General features: G+C 48.3%; 1 long non-coding RNA gene across 1 annotated transcript; it reads right to left on the bottom strand.

Moving 5' to 3' along the window:
• Positions 1-2,782: 2,782 nt before the first annotated feature.
• Positions 2,783-6,292, bottom strand: LOC308530233. The gene is made up of 3 exons (XR_013996832.1): positions 6,230-6,292; positions 5,791-5,933; positions 2,783-5,116 (listed from the first exon to the last, which is right to left on the bottom strand). It is a non-coding gene; the product is annotated as an uncharacterized lncRNA (long non-coding RNA).
• Positions 6,293-7,121: the final 829 nt, after the last annotated feature.

The raw sequence follows: 7,121 nt of genomic DNA, 5'->3' as shown, positions 1-7,121 counted from the left end.
CTTCATTACCTCTCAAGCTACATTTGGCTACTTCACTCACTCCAGGGTGACTGGCATCCACCACACAATTCTCTTGCCCATCATTCCTTCTTTTTAAAAATTTGTATTGATTCGAGAGAAACCGGTTTGTTGCATTCATTGATTGACTCTTATATGTGCCCTGACGTGGAACTGAACCCGAAATCTTGGCATCTCTGGACGATGCTCTAACCAACTGAGCTACCCGGCAAGGGAAATCCCTCATTCCTTCAAATGTCTACCTCCAACCCAGAAGACATCACCCATTAACTGAGACCCCTTTCAATAATTCTGTAAGTAATATTTCTAACAAGCCTTAGGCAATGACCTACCAGCTGCTTGTTGGGCTTTCCTATGAAATGTTAAATGTCAGTAAAATCCAGGTTTAAAGACAGAGCTTCTCAAAACGCCTTCTCGGAATACCTGCATCAACATTAACTCATGTGTTGAAGATTCCTGGGCCCTCTCTTGTCTACATCAAACTCGCCACTGATGGAGCCTAAAATCCTGCACCCTTAGCAGTCGTGCCAGGTAGTTCTTCCACACCCTAAAGTTTGACAACCAATTTTTCAAGAATAGGGGGTTCCTCTCAAGTCTGTGAAAACAAACAAATAAAACAGCATCAGGAGTAAGCAATCAGCCAGCATGTGAAACTCTACAGGGGTCCTCAAACTACGGCCCGCGGGTCACATGCAAATACACATATTGTATTTGTCCCCGTTTTGTTTTTTTCCTTCAAAATAAGTTATGTGCAGTGTGCATAGGAATTTGTTCATAGTTTTTTTTTAAACTATAGTCCGGCCCTCCAATGGTCTGAGGGACAGTGAACTGGCCCCGTTTAAAAAGTTTGAGAACCCCTGCTCTAGGACAACGGACATGACATGGTTTTAAAAAAATCAAAGGCATACCCACTGATAAATGGATAAACAAAATTCAGGACATCCAATCAATGGGATATTCTGCAGGCACAAAGAGGAATGACATCCCAGCACTGCATAGTACTGCTCTTGTTTGTTGGGCATTGAAAATATTATGCTGTTTAGATCTAGAGACAGAGAAGCATCCATCAGACCGTCAAACCTCAGAGGGAAGGTAGGGGCAGGTGGGGGTAAGGGGAGATCAACCAAAGGACTTATATGCATGCATATAAGCCTAACCAATGGACACAGACAACAGGGGGGTGAGGACATGAGTGGGGGAGTAATGAGGGGATAAGGACACATATGTAATACCTTAATCAATAATTTAAAAAATATATATTATGCTGTTTAAATGCAGGTAAGGGCACATGCCCAGATTGTGGGCTGGATCCCATGTGGGGAATGCAGGAGGCAGCTGATCAATGATTCTCATCATTGAGGTTTCTCTCCCTTTCCCTTCCTCTCTGAAATCAATAAAAGTATTTTACCTAATTTGAATCTTGATTCACACTGTAAAATAGGATTTTTCTTATTTTTTACAATGGAGGAAACTGAGTGTGGATTTAAAATTATTTTCTTAGCAATCCTACTGGTATTGTTGCCAGGTATGATTCTTTTCTATTGACATGAATACTGAAATATTTAGTGATGAAATACATGTTGGGTTTTCTTTAAAAAAATTAAAAAATACACAGGGCCTTATTGAATTATATCTTCATGCATATTTGGTAATTTTCATAAGCTCTAAGAATAAAGAAATTTAAGGTTTCTTGATTGTCTTAATTTGTTTAGATTCCAAAGATTTGTTGTAGCTGAAATGTTAGGGTGAGATTAAAGGGCAAGTGCTAGAGGCAAGTCCTTAAACTATCAGCAGAAAAATGTCAGAATTTATATTCCCATTGACTTGGAGAAATTAATGGACAGAGTAGAAAGGCACTGGGCTCAATGTTCCTCATCTTTCCCCCTCAATCCTTGGAGCATACCGTCTGTGTGCAGTCAGTTTCAGCATCACAGTCAAGTGTGGCCTGTCTGCTTGATAACCAGAACCCTTTTCTCCCCAATGTCACATGTGCAAACTGATAATCCTCTTGCCACATAACTAGGACTTTGGAAAAAATTGAGTTTAAGTATGCTAAATCACCTTGGCTAGGAAGTATTCTGCATGAGCATCAAAAACCGTGGACACATGGAAGTTTAAAAGATTTAAGCACTCTTTAGGTTACTGAAACTGAGGTTGGTCAGTACCTTCTTTATGAAGATCCAGGGGAAATTTCAAGATTTCTTTTTTTGAATATCTCTTTTTAATAAATTTTATTGATTTTTTACAGAGAGTAAGGGTTAGAAACCAATCAGCTGCCTTCTGCACACCCCCTACTGGGGATGTGCCCACAACCAAGGTACATGCTCTTGACCAGAATCAAACCTGGGACCCCCTTCAGTCCGCCGGCCAATGATCTATCCACTGAGCCAAACAGGTTAGGGCTGGGTGTTTCATTTTATGTACTTTGGGGTCTTTTGGACTTTATCATTTTGTTGCCTCCCGCCTCATACACCCCACTATCTTTTGGTTTACAGGACAACGCTCCAGCAGAGCCACGCCGGACTTTACTTTAGTTCCCCCATACCACAATTTCCTGTTTTTAGAATTTCATTTGAATATATTCTTGTAAACTACATTCAAACTCTTTGTGAACTAAAATAGGGTAGTACAAGCAATGAACGAACAAAAAATAAATTACAAATAAATATAAAAGTTATAAGGCTGGATTTTATAGAACATGGAAAAAAAATGAAATTTAGAAAACAAAAACGTGGCATTATGAAATAAACACTGACTCCAAAGTGGATATTATATACCTTTATTAGAGATTTTAAGAAAACGAGTTTGACATTAAGCTGGGCACCAGGAAGGACTTCTAGCACACACCTGCCCGTGTTCATCTCACTGCAGTCACATTTCTTCCCTTATGAAAACTTTCCCCATCGCCACCAGTACTTTCCTATTCTATTTAGCACCACTGTCTTTTATATCCCTTCTTACATTATGCAATATTCATTTTAAAAAATACTGACATATGCTCCATTTGGGCCAAATTTTGGAGCTTTTGTAGATTCAATGTAAATGCTGTGAAGAACTTAATTCTTAATAGCTGCCCTGTGGTCCTCACCCCCCCCCCCCCCCCCGCCCAGTTGGCCTAACCTGTTTCAGTATGTTACACTACATCTCAAGAGAAATGTCTTTCCAGGTCACGTAGCCAAAAAGTTGCATGTAAGGCTTCCTGTTCAGGGCCACACATAGGTGATGGGGGCTCGAGCCACTACCACTGGTGGTCTACTTTCCTACCTAACATCCCTCCCCCACAAGTTATGGGAACCCAATTCTTTGGGGTCTTCTGGGCAAAGACTGCTCTGGCTGCTTCAAGCTGATTGGGGTCATTGTGGGGCTTTGGGTTCCCATGCCTGCAGTTCGCTGAGGGATGTGGGTGCGGACGTCCGACCAGGGGCCAGGAATAAGGAGTCTGTTCCATGGGAGCGAGGACCCGGTATCCTTCAGACAGAGCTGTATGGCTGCTATATAAGGAATGTGTTGAATAAATTAAGGTGACATGGGCCCAAATATTAGGAGCCAGAATTATGGTCGCAGCAAAGGGGAAGAGAAGCCAAGATTTGGCATTCCAGAAGGAGTCCCCAGTAATCTGTTGCTTGCCCTTTCAAAGATGTCTGGTGTTTTGTTGTACCTGCCCTGATTGATATAGAGGCAACATTCCTCCTTTAGGTGTATACAGGTACCACATTCTGTTCTGAAGGGCTACAGGCTAAGGAATCAAGTTGCTCTTCTAACATGTTTAATTTTCTCCTGTCTTAGAGCAGCAGCTATTTTGGGATAAAAGCTGTTGGATCCCCAGTAAGGCTCCTACAGCTGCCCCCTCCCCCCAGGAGGATGGCAGAGGATGAGAAACCCTGCTCGTCCATTTAGATGACTTCCGAAATGAGGAGGGAAAGGGAGCTGTTATTCCGCTATGGAGTCATCATGCCGACATAGGGATGACATAGCCTAGAGAGCAAACACCTCTCCACCCAGCGGACAAAGCCAGGTAGGCACAGGATCCCCAAATCCAGGAAATTCCCTCGGAAGGGGTAAGTTCTTCAGTTACCTGGATGTCAGCATAAGAATACTTTCCCGAGGCCTGGCTTCCCCTTCTGATGGAGAATCTGGTTCCCCAGAGTTGGACTCCCTGGGCTGAAAATGTGGCTGTGGTTAGGGGGTCAAGTAGAGGGGCTATAGATTTTTTTTTTCATGAATTCTTTCAAGAAATAGGGGCCCCCTTTGGGGATTCAAATGTAGGGTGTTTTGAGAATCACAGATAAGAGTGACACAATTGCCCTTCGCCCTTAGTAAAAGGTTACATCCTTATGGGGCTTTCCTTGGCAATATTGGGATTTGGGGGGGCTCTCGTTGGACTAGATCAGCAGTAAGTGCTCCCCAATTCCAGAGATGTTGGTTTTATAGATCCCCAGCAGGTGGTATTGAATGGTAAAGTAATGGCAATACGGTTGGCCAATTGATAAGCGCTACCGGAATTAGCTAGGGTGAATTAGGAGATAATAGAAGAGACTACTGAGCCTTACCTGGAATTTAGAAGCATTCTGGTTTGTTTTGGGGTCTTTTTTTGCAAAAAAGGTGTAAGCCAGGTCCAGAGGAAGTAGGTCCTCAGCCTGTACCTAGGGTTTGATCCTAGTATAGTGGGCCCAACAGGCAATCCCTGGAACTTTATCATATGAGAGAACTGGGTAAGGTCCTTCCCATACAGGTTGGAGTTCCTTCCCATCCTTGACTAAGACTTGTGTCCCTGGTGGGTATAGGGGTGGTCCAGAGTCCTTTGAGGGTTGGTGGGGGGACATAATGTTGCTTTATCTGTAAAATTAGAGAACAGTGTTGACTTCACATAATTGTGAGAATTAAATGAAAAGAAGGAAATGAGGTGCCCACTGCACTGCTCTCTCACCACCAGCTACTGCGTGTGAACTCCCGTGCCGACGCATGGACACATGGCTGCTACAACTTACACAACAATGCCTGACCTCCTCAAGTACACTTAGCCTGAAAGTTGGTTTTGAGTTAAAATAGCAGCATCACAGCATTCCAGCATCAACGGCTTGTACCTGTCGTATTCAACCTATAAAAAAAAGAGTTTTTGAATGACTAAACAGTTAAGAAGCTTTTGACATGTCGTCTTCTGTTTGTTTCCAATGTTCAGAAAAAGCCTTGTGTACATGTGGTTCTACCATCTGGATTTCTTCCGCCTTCAAAGACAACCAAGGTACCCAAACTCCCCTATCTATTAGAAAACACTAGACGGCATCCCCAGAGTTTAAGAGCAGGCCTGAAGGTATCACCACCGCTAAGGTTAAATGTATCACTTTGCTCACGACTGTGTAAAAATAACACAAAAGCTGCTCAAACTGAGGGAAATTTTCTGGTCTCAGCTGTGACTCCAGACAGGATCCAAAGAGGAGTTTTACCATCTCTTCTCTGGGTTTTATGGAGAGTTGCTTTACCCTTCTGTGTTAGCCTCTTAAGGCACTGAGTCAGCCTTAAAAGGGCACAGGAAAGGGCGACGTGGGGTCCTCTCCGGTGTCCTGCAGGCCGCTCTCGCCAGTACCCCCCGGTTAACGATCCGACCCCATTAGATGCAGCTGTTCTGCCCCGCGGAGCCGAGAAGGTAAATGCACTTCACGTTAGGCGGCTAGACTCCGGCCTCTGCACCAAACCGGCGCCCGGGCACCCTCTGGTCGCCATGTGCCACGTGCTCTGGGCCTGGGTCATTTCACTTCAAAAAAAGGGACGTACCTGCGCTTAGACCTCAGACCGCTGCACCCACAGGGATCGGAGACACACTCCCCGGGCCCAAGGTCGCGCTGGGGCCCGCTCTCGCCCCCGCAGGCCGGGTGGGGCCGGAGCCCCAGCCGCTACACTGTAGCCGCGGCTGCGCCCTGCGGAAGCAAAGCGCAAACTTGTAACCGCGCCCGGCCGCCCGCGCGGACCTCCAGGCGGCTGCGCGCGGTGTCTGTGCCTCGCGCGGCACCGGGACGGGCAAGGCCGCCCGCCCCCCGGGCCGCCAAGCGCTACTCTACCCCTCGGTTCTGGCCGCCGGGAGCAGAGGAGCTCCGGGCGGGCAAAGCTTGAGGGGACCCGGGGTGAGCCCCCCTACCCTCCCGGCCCGAGCCCACCCCACCCGGCCGCTGGGGGACCGCCCTCCCGCCGGGACCGCGAGGAGAGGCGCACTCACCGCCGACTCCACGAGACAGAGAGGCCGGTGCCTGGCGCGCACCGCGGAGACCGGTTCTGCAGCGCGGGCGGGGCGGGGCGGGGCGGCGCGGCGGGCAGCCAATCCCCGGGAAGCCCGGCCGGGGCGGGGCGAGCCCGGCCATTGGTGCCCGCGGTCCTCCGCGCGCCCGCTCCCGGTTCTTTCCGAGGCGGGAGGACGAGCCGAGCCTGCGCGGAGCCTCCTTCTGGGAACCCGAGTCCCGGCGCCTCCCCAGGCCTTGGCCCTCATGGATCTGGTTCCCTAAGGCCCCCGCGCCTTTCTCGGGACTCTCCTGCGGATGCCCTGGCCTTACCCCGGGGCCGGACCACGACCCAGACATTTCCTTCCCTACCACTGCGCTAGCCGATCGTGTGGTTGGAGGCCGTCCTGCGAAGCCATGAGCCTAAAGGGAAGCCGGCCACGTCCCTTTCGACCAGCGCGCCCCAGGGCCCCTCCCAATCCTTGGGGGACCAGCCTCCCCCTTGCTCTCTGTTCACCGGCTTGCAGTGTAGATGAGTAGCCGGCCAGCAGCCAGGGTGGGCCGCCATGCCTTTCTCTAGGAGACACTCAAACGGCAAACAGGTAAGGGGAATACCATTGGAGTACACGCCAAAAAGGAAAGTTTGATTACTGTTTCCAGACTTTACCATCTGTTAACAAATGTAATCCTCAAAATACCTTTTATGACCGCCCTGGCCTGTGTGGCTCGGTTGGTTGCCTATGCACTGAAAGGTTGCAGGTTAGATTCCCAGTCGGGGCGCAGGCGGGGTTGTGGGATCCATCCCGGGTAGGGGCCCTGGTAGGGGCGTGCAGGAGTCAGCCCACCCATGTTTCACTCCCACATAGATGTTTCTCTGTCCCTCTCCCTTTCTCT

This window comes from Myotis nattereri, assembly GCF_964212035.1.
Source record: "Myotis nattereri genome assembly, chromosome: 1".
Taxonomy (NCBI): Eukaryota; Metazoa; Chordata; class Mammalia; order Chiroptera; family Vespertilionidae; genus Myotis; species Myotis nattereri.
Note: the sequence above shows the minus strand (reverse complement) of the source record. Positions and strands in the feature narration are given on the sequence as shown.